Genomic DNA, 18,803 nt, shown 5'->3' on the forward strand with positions numbered 1-18,803 from the left:
TCAGTTTTACCTTTCTGCTGATTTCTTCTCTGCTCAACTTTGTCCCATGGTAGCTTGCATGTAGAAGCATCACGTGATCCATTTCGTTTGCAGCGAATGCAATGCAGATCTGCCTTTTCTGCTTGAGAATGTCTGCCCCCCCTGCCTCTGAAGTATCTTCCTCTTCCTCTTCGTCCACCTCTTCCTCTTGCAGAATCTTGAGCAGGATGCTTTTCTTTGTGAGCAAGGCAAACAGTCTCTTCAGAAGATTCAGGGACTGTTTTCTTTCCAAAGGCTTTCTCTCTTTCAGCAAACTTTTTCACAAGAGAGTCAAAGGTTATATCTTTAAGGTTTCCATTTGCTTGTAAAGACTCAAGATAATTGGAGTAGGTAGGATAGAGTGCTTTGAGAAAGGCAATAAGAGAGATATCCAGCTCAACCTTAGTGGATTTTATATCATGCATTATAGACTTTATTTCAGATGCAAGAGCAAGAGGATCATTATTTTTCAGTTCAAGAGTGAAGAGTTTAATCATGAGCTGAACAACTTCAAGTGCAGAATGTGTATCATAGAGTTCTTTTAGCTTTTGTATAGCTTCAAAAGCAGTGGAATAGCAGGAAATATGACGACTTACTTCCTCATTGACAGATGCTGCAATCAATGCAAAGGCTTTGCTGTTCTTGTTTTCCCAAATGGCGAGTTCTTTGTCTGATGTGGGCTGCACAGGGTCTCTGTCTTCTTCTCCGACACACACTCCTTTCCACAGCTCATTGTAGATGAGGGTGTGTTTCACCATCCGAGACCATTCAGAATAGTTCTCCTTGCCAGTGAGAACTATTCCGACCATTGAAATGATTGAATGCATTCTGTAAAAAAAAAATATCTCTGCCGAAAACACTTCTGTTGAGAGAGAAAAAGAAATTCTTATATGATAGCCTTATGCATTTTATTTTTCTCTTAACATTCCATCAGCATATATATCACTGCTCACATATATATCATGTATATCACTCTTTAAAAAAGGGGCGCTCATATACATATCACTTCTCACATGTATATCGCTGTTTTTAAAAAAGGGCGCTCATATATCAATGTATGTCATTGTTTTAAAAGGAGGGCGCTCATATACATATCACTTCTCACATGTATATCGCTGTTTTTAAAAAAGGGCGCTCATATATCAATGTATGTCATTGTTTTAAAAGGAGGGCGCTCATATACATATCACTTGTCACATGTATATCACTGTTTTAAGAAAAGGGCGCTCATACATCAATGTATATCACTGTTTTATCACTGTTTTAAAAGGAGGGCGCTCATATACATATTACTTTTCACACATATATCAATGTATATCACTGTTCTAGCAATAAAAAGGGCGCTCACATATATATATATATATATTGCATGAAATCGCTTTGGTATCCGCTGCCCAGAGGTGGAACACAGTTCTCGGCCTTGTCATTTACGCCATGGTAGCCGCTGTCCAGAGGTGGAATACAGGTGTCGGCCTTGTCTTCACGCCATGGTAGCCGCTGTCCATATCTACGCCATGGTATCGCTGTTCTTATCACGTCAGTCTTCAAAAAATGCTCATATAATAGCTATCACGTCAGTCCTCAAGTCAGTCTTCAATACAAGTGCGCATATAATAGCTATGACTGTTTATAACAAAAAATGATAGTCTTCAAACTCAACGCAGTTCTTTATAACAATCAAACACAGTCTTTTATAAAAAACGATAGTCTTCAAATGCAGCCAATACCGCAGTTCAGTATTTTATATGGAGCAGCCCGGAGTTCATGTGTTGAAAGTGATCTCCAGTACCATATTCCGCAATATGTTTTTCTTTCCAAGCCTTTTCTTGAACAGCAAACCCGAACGTTTGGAAACCACGGGTTCTTCCGGCGTCGCCCTGGAAATTGCACGAAACAAACTTGGTGCTTGTCAATACACCAAAGGCAGTAAAGCCGAGGCCGTTACAAGCTGCCAGTATTCCTGGAATGCTTGGTCTGTTTCAGAATGAATGGGATGTACAGATGCGTTGGGACTGAGATGTTTCAGGTCAGACCCGGGACAGACCATGCCAGAGCAGGTATGTCAGAGGCAGCGCAGAGAGGGGCAGCGACAGAGGAGGCCAGGGAGCGCAGAGGCAGAGGCAGGAGTTACAGCTAATTTAAGGGACTGGGACCTGGGCTCTGATACCATGTCAGGCCAGGGTAACTCCAGCTATTGATGAACGCAAGACAACTTGATATTTCACATTAGATAACAATTATTTATATACAAAAGAAACGGATCAGTTCATCTTCTAGATGACTGTCCGGCTTCACCTCATCCGTTTCGGATTAGGTGTCAACAGTTATTATTTATTTCATGCAATAATTAATCTCTGTTATACATCTAATATTATAGCATGTTAAATTAACCAATAATCATATTAGATCATATCAAAGTGCACATACTATAATAAAATTTCAAATAAGTTACAACTATGATGTTGTAATAATGGATGCTGTAACAACGGATGTTATAACAACAAGCCATTTCATCTTGATTCTTAGAGCTTGAAAGTGGGCAACCAAAGAGGTGTTTATACCATCAAACACTACACTAGAACTTGGGGGATAAAGAAAACAAATTAAGAAGCATAAACATAGGTAACAACGGATTGAGAAGCAGATGCTGTAACAATGGATGTTGTAACAACAAATACCATAACAGATGTTGTAACAAAAGATGTTGTAACATCAGATGTTGTAACAGTAGATCTTGTAACAAAAAATTGTTGGCATTATGATTCAAGTGTTGTCCTTGATGGCAACTCACTCAGAGGTTGGTACAGGTGCTCAGAGGTTGGTACAGGTGATGGCAACTTAATCAGAAGACAGATCCTAGTACAGCATGCCAAGGAAGTTCATATACACAGGTTCGTTAAGCCCAAGTCGCGTGTACATGCTGGTTGGCTTCAGCAAAAGCGCGTGTATGTGGAAAAGTACCTTTGGTCCATGGCGGTTAGTCCTTGGAAGTTGTGCCTATGGTTTCGGACCATTGTGTCTCGACGGGCGTGTCGATCCCTAGTTTTGAAGTTGATGGTATTGTGTTACTATGGTTTTGGCTCTTGGTATTGAGCAAGGCCTAAGGCTATATAAGGAGAAGAAGATCATTAGGCAAGATCATCTTTCGACAAGGCTTGAATATCTAAAAGAGAAAGAGATCTGATATGCAGGGTCTGGGTTGCTTGATCTGAGCTAAGGAGAAATCACATCGGTTGATGGAAGACTAGATCTAAGGATAAATCGGGATCTAATGGTTTGAAATGCACTATTATGATATGGTTGATTATGCGTATTTTTAGATCTGCATACTGTCGCAATATTATGTTCTGGGTCTAACTGATGTCTGGTACAGCTGCAAGTTGAGAGAATTTATTTTTAGATCTGTACGCAGGTTGGCTTAGGTAAAAGCGCGTGTATACGCGGGTTTCGCTCATTGAAGTAGCGTATATCTCTTGAAGCTTGATTTTTGGGTTTGCAGTTGGATCTGACTGTTATTGCAGAGTTCTGTAGACTGCTCTGTGTTCTGGTATCTGGTGATTGACAGGGTTCAGTGGTTCAGTGATTCAAAGTTTGATAATGCTAGTATTGGTTGTTTTATGCTTCAATGATCTGTTGTGAAAGTTGAATGAATTGGGGTCTACAGATTGTAATGTTGTGCTTCAGGAATATCCAGTCTGAAAATGTATGAAAGGTGGTACCTGAAAGAAAGAAGATTGTAGGTCAGCACCTACGTACTAGTATCTTAGCTAGTACAAGAGCAAAGGGGGGTTGGAGCTCCCTTCCAAGGAAGTTTGGAGAACGAGAGAAGGTTGTAGCCTTCTGCAGGTTGTAGCCTGCGTACTGGTATAAGGCTGCACCAGTACAAAAAGATTGTAAACTGAAGTTTCATATTAAAGAAAGATAGAGACAACTTGCAGCAGGTGGTTTTCACCCACATTGGGTTTCCACCTTATATCTTGGTGTTCATGTGTGTGACTTTTGATCTGTTCTGTTATACTGCACCTGTTTACTGTTAATGTGGTGAATAATGTCCTGATGCACTTAACTGAAGAATAAGCTGACTAAATTATGAGTTTTCTTCTTATACGCTGTTTTATTTAGTCACAGTAGCGTGTACACGCTGGTTCACTTAACTGAAGTAGCGTATATGTTTCTGAGCATTGAAAAAGTTTGATTGATCTGATAATACTGATTCACCCCCCCCCCCCCCCCCCCCTCTCAGTATTATTTCCAACAAAAATGCCATAACATATGTTGTAACAAAAATCCATTTCATCTTGCTTGTGAAAGCTTGAAAGTGGGTAACCAAAGAGGTTTTCTGCCACCCAACACTACACCAGCACAAACATAGGTAACATGGGATTGAGAAGAAGATGATGTAACAACAGATGGTGTAATAATAGATGTTGTAAGAACATATTCGATAACAACATGTCAATGTTAAATATGCTGAAATTGTTGTAGCAGCTAATGTTGTAACACCCATTACTATTGAAAATGTTGAAATTGCTATAAAGGGTGATGCTATAACAACTGCTACTATTGAAACTACTGAAACAATGACCATTACAAAGGATGTTGTAACATCATATGCTTTAACAATTGAGGGGGTAGAAATTCATTTAATTTTGCTTGTCAAAGCTTAAAAGTGGTAGCCAAAGAGACGTTTCTACCACCCAACACTACACCAACACTTGGGGGATCAAGAAAACAAATTGAGAAGCACAAACGTAGTTAACAACAAAATGAGAATAATATGTTGTAACAACGGATGTGTAACATCACCCAACCCATCATACTATTAGAGGAATGGGGTAAAACATATTTATTTATTTTTTTTCCTCTGAACTCTAATTGTCTTCCCAACTCATCATAAGGGCCTCACAACTAGAAATGTGACTCTACATGTATAGACCCTGCCAAATGGGCAGTCTCTTATGTACTTATTTTATGTAATAAAAACGGTCTCTGTGACCAATGTTCCAAGTTTTTATTTTAGATCATTATGGATCCTTCCACTTCCTGTGGTGTTTCATGACATATTTGTATTACTTACATATGTGTTGTTAATCAGTATGAATGAGCATTTACCCCAAGAAAGGATTTCGGTTTAGGAACATGACTCAAGTTATTTTATTGCATACAAAAAAACACAAATCCTAATACAAAGTATATGTTATGAATTGTGGTAATGAGAATTTAACACAACACTTCATTCCATTGCAAATGCATACACTAGTTCAACTTGTTTATCAACACTTTTCATTTTGGAGGTGTGACATATGTGTTTATGTATGAATTTATTTATCATAATTATAAAGCTATCTAGGCATAGAGAGGCACCCACATGACCATCACATTAACAACGTTGTTACAATCCAAAAAGAATCCAAACCATTTCAACCATAAATGCATCATAAGTTCATTAATATTTAAGAAACACAAACAATTATCTTTAAAGTTGCATGGAAACCAAGTCTCGGATAAGGACTCTCCACCCAACCATAGACCTTTGTAACCACACTTGCATCTATCACCCCCAAGCCATATTCTAGATTCTGAGTGGGGTTCTTGCTTAAGGGATTAGAACACCAGTTGCCAACGGAAACGTGGAATCCAGAGGACCTCTTCCTCAATCCCACCATTTGACGCTACCATCTTCTCAGAATAGGGAGTCCAGAGGTTATTTCCTCACCCCAAGTGCATTCAAAGTGATTCAAACCTTTCTAGGGAGTCCAAGATCCATTATAATAGTAATTCAGTAACCAAGGTCTTTAATCAAGTATTCTTTTGATGCTGCTAGGATTAACCTCATCCCAAGTTGTAAAGGGCTCCAAAGTCTACTATCTCTACCCATGGCCTCTAGGGGACCCAAGCTATTACAAGGATCCATAGATTACATCTTAACCCATAGCCCCCAAGGACCGAAGTTGTTATAGGGCTCTAAAGATTGTCTCAACCCACGACCCCTAGGGACCCAAGATAATACAGAGCTCCAAGGATCCTATCTCAACCCATAACCTTCAGGGAACCCTAAACTGTTACAGGGCTCCAAGGATCCTATATCAACCCATAACCTCCAGGGAACCCCCAACAATTACAGGTCTCCAAAGACTAGTAGCTCAACCCATAGCCTCCAAGGAAACTGAGAGCCGATCCCTTTCTCTTCTCTCCTTTTCTACGCTTCTTGTTGATCGAACCATATTTTTTTATTTTTATTTTTCCATTGCTCGAATTATGTCCCCTCTCTCCTTGATCGAAGTGTATATTTGTGGCCAGCTACCTATTCCACTTGGACCCCCACCGCTATCTCTTTCAGGTTTTTAGTTTCCTTAATTGTAGCACAATTTACTAATTTTGGCAGTTTTTCAAGTCCAGAACTTCCGAAACTGTTTTGAGACCCTAAACGATGTTTTTTGGGAAAATTGGGCAAAAATTAAATTTTAAATGATATATGTTTGCATTCTAAAGTTGTATTCCTTGGATATATCTTTCTAACTAGGTATTGTGCGCATCAAACAAAGATTGTATGCCAAAGTTACGACCTCAGGAAGTTGATGTACCAATTTACCCAAACGAGGACCATCATTTTGATGCTTCATCTGCTAGGGTTAGGTTTTTGTATGTTTAGGGTTTTTCATTGTTTCTCAATAATAAATAGGGATTCAAGCCTCATTGTAACACAGTTCAAAGACATGTCGCCACTACTTCTCTCCTCAGAGATAAGCTACCATCACCTGAGCTAGCTCTATTTCCTTTCTATTTTTAAGCATATTTCAGTATTTGACATTAATGAAATGAAGTTTTATTTCTGCTGCATCTCTGTATTTATGGTTATATTTGTAATTTGTTGCATTCCTATTTAAGTTGAGATCAGTGGTATCAGAGTGGTATGCTTTTTCTCTATTTTTCTCTGCATGTCCCCAACAACATCAGGATATAAGGAGTTAAGGATTGAACTGGCGAACCTTTGCAATGCCAACCTTGAAAATCCCAATGACCTCCCATGACGAAAGAGAAGAAAGACAAGGGGGCAGGTGATCCTTTCAAAATATTGCTCGAGGAAGCCCTCAATCGACAAGAGGAATGGGATGATGGACAACTTTGCTTAGATCCTTCAGGTGCTACCCAAAGGCGACACATCTCTTTCCAGCAGCTACTTTGGAAGTGCCACACCCTTTAAGGTACAAGTTAACTTTGACATCCCCATATTTGAAGGTAAGATAGATGCAGATGCTGTAGATAAATGGTTAAATATGCTAGAAGGATATTTTTCTGTACACGATTTTTCTAGCCGGAAAAATATTACTTTTTTGCACTTCTCAAATATGTCGCCCACGTCAAGGACTAGTGGGAAACTTATTGTGAGAAGAAGAACAAAAGTACACCCTCTCTATTTTTAGTCGCACCCACTTGGAATTCATTTCGAGATGCCATCAAGGAGTAGTACTACCCTGTCGGGAGCTATGACGATAAATACATAAAGTGGACCACACTATGGTAGGGAAGGGACTAAGACGTGCCAGAGTTTACCAAACATACCCTTTGCACGAAGTTGGGTATCAAGGATTTTGAGTGAAATTTGGTACTTAAGTACCACTCCTGCCTACACAGGTACACCTAGGATGAGATGCAGTTCCTGGACATGTCCTCGCTCGGCACAATGTACCGACACACAGTCAAGATTGAGCAGACGTTTAAACAAAAGAAGAGAGAATTGGGTTTGCGAATCTGAAGTAAGGGAAAGGCACCCCCAAACCGAGAGAAAAGGACAAAGCCAAGGCGGGGCGACCCAGGACAACCTGCCAAAGCTGCAAAAAAATAAAACACCCAAAGACAAATAAGGACATGGGAAAAAGGTGTGAGTTCCATAAGAGCTACACTCACAACACGAGTGAGTGTCGGACCAAGAAGTTGTTGTTGATTGAGATGAAGGATTCTAAATTAGACACATGTTTCGACTCTTGAGTTAGAAACCAACAAGGGGAATGAGAAAGGGAAGCATATCATTGATGCAAAGCCCAGTGCCATCATGGCCACCACCAAGATCTCGAAGAATGAGCCTGAAGATCCAGAGGAGGGGTAACGTCTCTTCCAATCATAGATGTGGGTGAAGGGTTCTCTAGTACAGTTCATTGTCGACAACGGGAGCCAAAAGAACCTCATTTGAGTAGAGGTCGTGAAGTGGTTGGGCCTACTGACTACAACACATTTGTGGTTGTACAGCATCAGGTGGCTTCACAAAGGATGAGATCTTCAGGGCAACCAACAGTGTAACCTTCCCTACAACATCAAACCCTTCATGAATGAGGTACTATGTGATGCACATGCGATGTTTCCCCTCTTGAAGTTTGTGATGTATTATTAGGAAAAACATACTTGTGAAAGTGACATGGTGTATATGATTCTATACCTTGTTATGTGATTATTACTTTGGGCAATAAGTTGTAAAGGATACTAGAGGTAGCCCTACCTAACACAATCTCTTTGATCACTGCAAAGCAATGTAGTAAGATCATTTCACAGACCAAGATTTTTTTCCTTATCATTCACCCTCAGGGAAAGAAGAAGATTTTGGCCATGACTTCTAGACAGGGCTCCTATGCACAGCAACAACAAATGGACAGGGTTGTTGTTGGGTCCCTATAATACTAGTGATTACCCCATTACTATTGTAGTTATACCCCTTATTTATATTGTTGTGCCCCTATTACCCCCATATTGTTATTTCTGTGCCCCATAGAATCCATCTATTGTTATTTTTGTGGCTTTATATTATTATTGTTAGGTCGGCTGGATTATATTGTGACTCCTTAGACTCCTATATATAGAAAGGAGGTTTTGTCATTTGTATCATCCAAGAATTGTTCATTTATGTAATGTAAAGGAGGTTGCCCCCTCAAAGAGGCTGAATTCTAAGGCGTTGATCTATCTTTTCTATCTTTTCTTGAGCTGGTTTCATAACATTTGGTATCAGAGCTTTGGATTCTAGGGTTTCGCTGCTCCAAATAGGTCATCGTGGCATTTTCTCTATAACTTTTTTTCTGTGACGTTTCAGAAGTTTAAAAAAAAACCCATTTGAGAAGATTTCGCGCTGAACCTTGGGTCCGAATTTCAGAGCTTTTCACGTGATATTGGTGGAGATATGATCTTAGGAAGTTGGTCTTTTTGCAGACTCCTGAATTACATTCAAAACAGGTGACATGGGGAAAATCGTCATAACTTTCTCTCTGGGGATCGGATTGAAATTTCATAAGATGGTACAGAAAGAGGACGGACTGTAGTTTCTTGTGTGTGTGTTTTAGATTCAAAGGTTGAAACAGTGACTCATGGTACGTCGTACAAGTTCGCTCTGCTGAACAATCTAAAATCAAGTCACTGTGGGAGATTTCACATAACTCTTTGATGGAGAATCCAATTTGGCTCAGACTTGTGGCACTGGAAAGAGGACACAGAAGGCTACTACAGGTAGCATGTTTAGAACTGGATGATCCGAAATTACAGAGATACATCAGATTCAATATCAGGCTTCTATAAAGTGAAAAAAGGTGTGTAGTTTTTTTTTAAATTTTTGTGTAAGCTTGGTCTAACGGAATTCAAAGGGCATAGTAAAGCATTATTATCGGTAACTGATGCCCAGAGGAAAGAAAATGCAAACACCTAGTAAGAAACCTGAAAGCTCTAGCATGACTCATGAAGAATAGGAAGAAATGCTACATGATATATCAAAATTACAAGAACAAGTGCAACAAATGTCACGCTCACAAAAGCTAACAGAAGCTAAGATAAGTGGCGTGGAATCTAAGGTAAATGGCGTGGAATCTAAGATAAAGGGCATGGAAGCTAAGATGGATGATTTGAAGATAGATTTGAAGACATACATGGAAGAATTGAAGAAGTTGCTACAAGAAAGGGTCACTAATGGTGAAAAGGTAGTAAAGGAAACTCATGATGAGAACAAAAGAAATGTTAATCATGATTCCATAGACGCTAATGTTGGATCGAAGAATCACCATATTCCAAAAATCGATATGAGGAAGTTTGATGGCAAGGATCCCGCCACATGGATATTACAGATGGAGCAATTCTTCGATCTCAATAATGTGCAAAACGCACAAAAGGTACGTATGGCAACTGTATATTTAGAACCAAATCAGTTTGTATGGTATCAATGGCTTTGCTCTCGTAAACAATTTATCACTTGGGCAATTTTTACGGAAGAATTGATAGCACATTATGGAGATACAAAAAGCAACACTTTTTTTAGCCAATTGATAAGTCTCAAACAAAAGGGTTCAGTAATGGAGCACATTGAGGAGTTCCAAAAATTGAACATAAGGGTAAAAGATATTCCAGAAGAGCATAGGATTGATGTGTTCATAGGGTCTTTAAATAATAATATCCAACATGATGTTCGCCTTTGGGAACCTGATTCATTAGAGAAGGCATTCAGGTTAGCAAGAAAAATGGAAAGCAAAATTATGGCAACTAGGAAGCATACCACTCACAACTATAAAGATGGAAGTGTTGTTGCCCCTAGTCTTCCACAACCTATAAGGTTGACAACACAACAATTGGAAGAAAAAAGAGCAAAAGGGCTTTGTTACAGTTGTGATAGAAAATACACTAAAGGTCATAAGTGTGCTGAGAAGAAATTATTCTACATAGATTGTGAAGAGGAAGAAGAAAAGGAGCAAGAAAGGTCAAAAGAAGAAGATATACACCAGGAACAAAGCCTAGATGAAGAAGAAATAAATCCGACCATATCTTGTAATGCATTGGCGGGAATTACCACTCCTCAAACCATCAAGATAGAAGGACAAATCAAGAAGAAAAAGGTAATAGTGTTGATTGATTCAGGAAGCACCCACAATTTTATTCATTGTAGGGTAGCAAAAGAATTGAATTGCTTCCTATATCCAGCACCAGAGTGTCAAGTGATGATTGCAAATGGAGGAACAATAAATTGCTCTGGAAAGTGCCATAATATCAAGCTATCCATGGGAGAATATGTATTGACTAGCCCAATGCTTTCCATTCCAATGGGAGGTGCTGATGTTGTACTAGGAGTCCAATGGCTACAATCCTTGGGTACAATAGCTTTTAATTTTCAAGAACTTTTCATCAAATTTTCTATGGAAGGAAAGGAAGTTGAATTAAGGGGTATTGCAGGGAAACCAGGAAAGATAATCAGCTCTAATAGCATGACAAAGCTTCTAAAAAAGGAGAAAAGAGGTGTAATTGCACAATTATGTTCGCTAGATGTTTCCACATTGGAATCATCTATTTCTCCAGATCTCCAAAAAGTCCTGGACAATCATTCCAAGGTATTTGAGACTCCAAAAGGTCTCCCACCTATGCGTGATCATGATCATGCTATTCATCTGATTCCAGGAAGTGTTCCTCCAAACATCAGGCCGTACAGATATCCCTATGTCCAAAAAAGTGAAATTGAACGTATGGTTGCAGAAATGCTAGAGGCTGGTATAATTCAACCGAGTCAAAGTTCTTTCTCAGCTCCAGTAGTATTGGTGCACAAGAAGGATGGATCATGGTGCATGTGTCCGGATTATAGGGAGCTCAACAAGCTCACTATTAAAGATAAGTTCCCCATTCCTGTTATTGATGAATTACTGGATGAATTGCATGGATCAATTTACTTCACCAAGTTGGATCTTCGTTCGGGATATCATCAAATCAGAATGAAGATTGAAGACATTCCGAAAACGGCATTTAGAACTCATGAGGGTCATTATGAATTTTTGGTCATGCCTTTTGGCCTTACCAATGCACCTTCAACATTTCAAGGTTTGATGAATTCAATTTTCAAACCATTCCTTAGAAAATTTGTGTTAGTATTTTTTGATGATATACTAATCTACAACAAGTCTTGGAAGGATCATGTTGAACATGTTGACAGGGTGCTACAACTATTGGAGGAGAAACAATTATATGCAAAAAGATCCAAATGTTTCTTTGGAGTCCAGGAGGTGGAATATTTGGGTCATATTGTATCTCATGAAGGAGTTAAGGTAGACCCTAGCAAAATTAAAGCCATTAAGGAATGGAAAATCCCCACATCCATAAAGCATCTGCGAGGATTTCTTGGGTTGACAGGGTATTATCGCAAGTTTGTTAAGAATTATGGGAGAATAGCAGCACCTCTAACAACATTATTGAAGAAAGATTCATTTTCATGGACTCCGGAAGCAACAAAGGCCTTTGAACATCTTAAAGAGGCAATGTGCCAAGCACCGATCTTAGCTACACCGGACTTCACAAAAACCTTTATTGTGGAATGTGATGCTTCAGGAAATGGAATTGGTGTTGTTCTAATGCAAGATGAAAGACCCATTGCTTTTGAAAGTCGTCCAATCAAGGGAAAGTTTTTAAGCAAAGCTATTTATGAGAAGGAAATGTTGGCAATACTCCATGCACTTAAGAAATGGCGACCCTACCTAATGGGAAGACACTTCAAGGTAAAAACGGATCATGATAGCCTTAAATACTTTTTAGAACAAAGATTATCCTCTGAAGAGCAACAAAAGTGGGTCACAAAGATGTTAGGTTATGACTTTGAAATCATCTACAAAAAAGGGAAGCAAAATGTGGTGGCAGATGCACTCTCAAGAAAGGATGAGGATGTGGAAGCATTGTTGTGTGCCATTTCTATTATCCAACCAGATTGGATAAACGAAGCAAGGGAGGAATGGAAGAATGATGAAGAAGTGTGGGCACTTATTCGAAAGCTACAACAGGATTCCAGTACTTCTGATACATTTAGCTGGCTAAATGATTCGTTATGGTACAAAGATCGCTTATACCTCTGTAAGAATTCCCAGCTAAAACAAAAGATTCTTATGGAATTGCACACTTCTCCCTTAGGAGGGCACTCAGGATTTTTAGAAACTTACCACAGGGTTAAGAAGGAATTTTTTTGGGATGGCCTTAAATCAGATATTCAAAATTTTGTGGCGGAATGTTTGGTTTGCCAGCAAAATAAAGTTGAAACAATTAAGACACCAAGTCTATTACAACCTTTATCCATTCCAAGCCAACGTTGGGAGGAGGTTTCAATGGATTTTATCACAGGTTTACCCAAGCCTGAGGGAAAGAGTGTCATCATGGTGGTAGTTGATATACTTACCAAGTATGCACACTTTTATGCATTATCACATCCATTTAAAGCCACTACAGTTTCTACTGCATTTATGGAAACAGTTCAAAAGCTACATGGAAACCCAAAGATTATTGTAAGTGACAGAGATCCCATTTTCACTGGAAATTTTTGGACAAAATTATTTTCTTGTCTTGGTACTCAGTTAGCTCATAGCTCATCTTATCATCCTCAATCTGATGGGCAAACTGAGATAGTAAACAAATGTTTAGAAGGATATCTTCGTTGCTTTGTATCTGATAAACAAACACAATGGGTCAAATGGTTGCCTCTGGCTAAATGGTGGTATAACACTTCCTTCCATACAACAAAAAAAATGACCCCATTTATGGCACTTTATGGGTATCAACCACCATCCATCACATCATATTTAAGAGAAAATTCTAAGGTTCAGGCAGTGGAACATCACATTGAACATCAACAACAAGTCCTCCAACTCTTAAAGGATAACCTCATGTTGGCACAAAATAGAATGAAACAACAGGCAGATCAACATCGCAGTGAAAGAAGTTTTGATGTAGGTGATTAGGTATTCCTACGGCTACAACCATATAAGAAAATGTCCCTAAAGCAAGCTAAGAAGGATAATAAATTATCACCAAAGTATTATGGTCCGTACAAGGTGTTGCAAAAGATTGGTACTATGGCATACAAATTGGAGCTTCCTGCAGCTTCTCGATTGCACCCAGTTTTCCATGTTTCATGTTTAAAGAAGGTTATAGGTGACAAGCTCTCAATTCAAACAATATTGCCAGAACTTGACGAGGAAGGAAAAATTATATTGGAACCGGAAGCAGTCACAGAAACAAGAACTTGACAGCTACGAAATCGATCAATTTCAGAGTATCTTATCAAGTGGAAGAACTTATCCGCTGAAGATTCCACATGGGAGGATGAGAATTTTATGCAGAAGTATCCAGAACTACTCAAGCATTGAGGACAACACTTTTTTGAAGGAGAGGGGCATGTTGGGTCCCTATAATACTAGTGATTACCCCATTACTATTGTAGTTATACCCCTTATTTATATTGTTGTGCCCCTATTACCCCATATTGTTATTTCTGTGCCCCATAGAATCCCTCGATTGTTATTTTTGTGGCTTTATATTATTATTGCTAGGTCGGCTGGATTATATTGTGACTCCTTAGATTCCTATATATAGAAAGGAGGTTTTGTCATTTGTATCATCCAAGAATTGTTCATTTATGTAATGTAAAGGAGGTTGCCCCCTCGAAGAGGTTGAATTCTAAGGCGTTGATCTATCTTTTCTATCTTTTCTTGGGCTGGTTTCATAACAGTTGTGGAGGAGTATAGGGACATTTTATCCTAATCTATGGGGGGCCTCTGCACTGCCAGGTCAAGCACTACATCGATATGACCCTGGGCACACCGCTACCCAATGGATTGATCAATTGATGTTCTATTCTGGAGAATGATGAGATCAAGCAGCAAATTTAGGAGTTTTTGGAGAAAGGGCACATCAGACCAAGCACATCACCCTATGGGAGCCTGATTGTATTGGTACAGAAGAAGGATGGGACTTGGAGACTCTATATTGACTATCGGGCACTAAACAAGATCATTGTATGGAATAGGTACCCAATCCCATGGATTGATGACCTTTTGGACCAGCTCAAGGGGGGCCAAATATTTCGTTAAGATCGATTTGAAGTTTGGTTATCACTAGGTGCCTATCGAACCCTTTGATGTGTGGAAGACTACCTTCAAATCCAAGGAGGGCCTTTTCGAATGGTTGGTCATGCCTTTCAGGTTGGCGAATGCCCCCACAAACTTAGTGAGATTGATGGAATACATCTTGCGACCCTTCAATAATGCATTCATGGTGATGTATCTAGATGACATCTTGATCTTCAGCTAGAGTTGGGAAGAGCACCTCCACCATATTCGGTAGGTCCTCCAAACCCCACGACAACACAAGTTGTGTGCCAATTTGGAGAAATTCACTTTTGGCATGACCCAGGTTCAATATCTGGGGTACATCATTGATGAGCATGGTGTACATGTGGACCCCACAAAGATACAAGTCATTCAGGATTAGCCAGCCCCAACCACTCTAATAAAGCTCCTCGCCTTTCTTGGTCTTGCCAATTTCTACCGCAAGTTCGTGTTGGGGTTCTCTCATATCACTTGGCCTTTAAGCCAAGTGACCAAGGGTGGAGCGAAAGAAAAGTTATTTTAGTACGAAACCCAATAGAAGGCATTTTTCGAGCTGAAGCATCACCTCTTCTCTACACCAATGCTCACATTACCAGACCTGCAACAACCATTTGATATTGAGATAGATGCCTCCAACTATGCTATTGGTGTAGTTCTTACTCAACAGGGGCATCCAATGGCTTAACACAGTGAGACACTTTCAAACATAGTCCAAAAATATCCCACCTATGACAAATAAATGTATTCCATTGTGCAGGTATGCCGTCAATGGAAGCATTACATTTTTGGTAAGGAAATGGTCATCCACATAGACCACTGGCCCTTGTAGTATATATAGACACAAGGGAAGTTGTAGAATGATAGCCATCAGAAATGGTTCAAATACTTGCAACAATTCCATTTGAAGATTAAGTACAAGAAGGGAAGCACCAATAATGTTGTAGACTGCCTTAGCCGACCACCAGTCATGGAGCTGATCATTGTGCTTGAATCCTATGGGCATGAGACTTCGGGGTGGCGTCATCTTTACAAGAGCGATCCAGAATTCAACAACACATACCAGACACTCCTAGAAGGTAAGAAAGTTCCAAATTTTCACCTCCAAGATGCATTATTATGATACCTGGGACACATCTATGTTCCTTTAATTGAGCGTGCCAAGATGGTTTGGGAGGTGCCCTATAGTTGAGTCGCTAGACATTTCAAAGTAGAGAAAACAGTGGCAGTACCACAAAAGTATTTTCCAAACCTTCATAAAGATGTTGGGAAGTACATTCGATCCTGCACTGCCTACGCCATTGCCAAACCATCCATCAAGAAGCAAGGAATATATACTCCTTTTCCTACTCCTAATCGACCTTGGGAATCCATCTCCATGGATTACATGTTAGGCCTTCCTTCTACTAAGCACAACAATGACTATGTTTTCGTGGTTGTCAACAGATTCTCTACGATGGCCATTATGGCGGCTTGCAAGAAGAGTATCACAACAGAGGCCACTGCTAAGCTCTTCTTTGAGCGAGTGCGGGTACAATTTGGGATCCCACAGTTCATTGTCTCATATCAGGACAACAAATTCCTAAGTGAATTTTGGTCAAGTCTCTGGTCGATGCTAGATACTAAACTTACTAAGTCCATGACTTTCCACCCCCAAACTGATGACCAAATATAGGTCGTCAATAAGATGATTGTATACATTCTATGCATGTACAACTTGAAGCATCCACACACATAGGATGAAAGCCTCCCCTATTTCAAGTAAAGCTACAACAAAGCCCTCCATACCTCAACAAGCCACAGGACCTTTCAGGTAGGGCTAGGATTTCAACCATTATGTCCCATTGTTCTGGCCATACCATTTGTAGCCACTCAAGCAGATTCAGCTCATGTCTAGTCCGAAGCCGAAAGGGTTAACAACTTCATTGAGTGCATTCAACACATCCACCAACATGTCCATGATATATTGGACAAACCTAATGCTAAGTACAAACAACACCGTGATCAACATCGGGTGCCACACAAGTTCCAAGTAAGCAACAAATTTTGGCTACACTTGGAGAAGAAGTGCATTGCTGGACCCCACATCAAGCTTCACCCGCTCTGATATGGGCCATACACCATCACCAAGGCTATAGGGGACAATGAATTTGAGCTAAAAATTCCACCTTTCCTTGGTTTGCACCTAGTTTTCAATGTAGACTGTCTTCAACCATACTTTCCACCATTGTTGGACACATCTAACATTGCAGAACAAATCACACCAATAGAGCTAAACCCAAACTGCATGGAATAGTTCATAACTAATCAGATCATGGATATAGAGATAAAAAACACTCATCGACAAAAGATCCAACTATACCGGGTTGTCAAAGTTGGCCAACTCCTGTACCAAGGCAAGTGGTTTACCAGGGACCAAGTTCAACAGAAGTTTCCCCATCTCATGGAGTCACTCAATGCAGTGGGGAACATTGCTTCCTAAGGAGGGAGGAGTGATATAGGTGGATATTGGTGGCCACCTATCTATTCCACTTGGACCCCCACCACCATCTCTTTCAATTTTTCAGTTTGCTTAGTTGTAGCACAGTTTACTATTTTTGGCAGTTTTTTGGGTCCTGGACTTCTGGAGCCGTTTTGAGGCCCTAAACGACGTTTTTTGGGAAAATTAGGAAAATTTTATCTTTTGATAGGTTTTTTCATCCAAAATTTGTAGTCCTCAGATAGATATTTCTAACGAGGTATTGTGCGCGTCAAATAGAGATTGTATGCCAAATTTACGACCCCGGGAAGTTGATGTACCAATTTACCCTAACAGAGCCCATAGTTTTGGCGCTTCATCTCCTAGGGTTAGGTTTTTGGATGTTTATGGTTTTCCATTGTTTCTCAATAATAAATATGTCATTGAGCCTCGTTGCAACATAGTTTAGAGGCATGTAGCCACCATAAGGGGCTACACTAGTAGTATAGGGACCTAAGATGCCCCTCTCCTTCAAAGAAGTGTTGTCCTCAACGCTTGAGTAGTTCTGGATGGTTCTATATAAAATTCTCGTCTTCCCATGTGGACTCTTCAGCAAGTAAGTTATTCCACTTGATGAGATACTCTGAAATTGATCGATTTTGTAGTTTTCGATTTCTTGTCTCTGTGACTGCTTCAGGTTCCAATATGATTTTTCCTTCCTCGTCAAGTTCTGGCAATATTGTTTGAACTAGGATCTTGTCACCTATAATCTTCTTTAAGCATGAAAAATAGAGAATTGGGTGCACTTGTGAAGATGCAGGAAGCTCCAATTTGTATGCCATAGTACCATCCTTTGTAATACCTTGTATGGACCATAATACTTTGGTGATAATTTATTATCCTTCTTAGCTTGCTTAAGGGACATTTGTTTGTTTGGTTGTAGTCGTAGAAATGCCCAGTCACCTACATCAAAACTTCTTTCGGTACGATGTTGATATGCCTGTTGTTTCATTCTATTCTGCGCCAGAGTGAGGTTATCCCTTAAGAGTTGGAGAACTTGTTGTTGATGCTTGATGTGATCTTCCACTGCTTGAACCTTAGAATTTTCTCTTAAATATGATGTGACTGACGGTGGGTGATATCCATAAAGAGCCATAAATGGGGCCATTTTTGCTGTAGTATGGAAGGAAGTGTTATACCACCATTCATCCAGGGGCAACCACTTGATCCATTGTGTCTGTTTATCAGATAGAAAGCAATGAATATATCCTTCCAAACATTTGTTCACTATCTCAGTTTTACCATCAGATTGGGGATGATAAGATGAGCTATGAGCTAACTAAGTACCCATACAAGAAAATAATTCTGTCCAAAAATTCCTAATGAAAATGGGATCTCTGTCGCTTACATTAATCTTTGGGTTTCCATGTAGCTTTGAATTGTTTCCATAAATG

Source organism: Pinus tabuliformis, chromosome J (genome assembly GCF_031772625.1).
Source record: "Pinus tabuliformis cultivar Carrire ecotype Pingquan chromosome J, CPIR1, whole genome shotgun sequence".
NCBI classification, from domain to species: Eukaryota; Viridiplantae; Streptophyta; class Pinopsida; order Pinales; family Pinaceae; genus Pinus; species Pinus tabuliformis.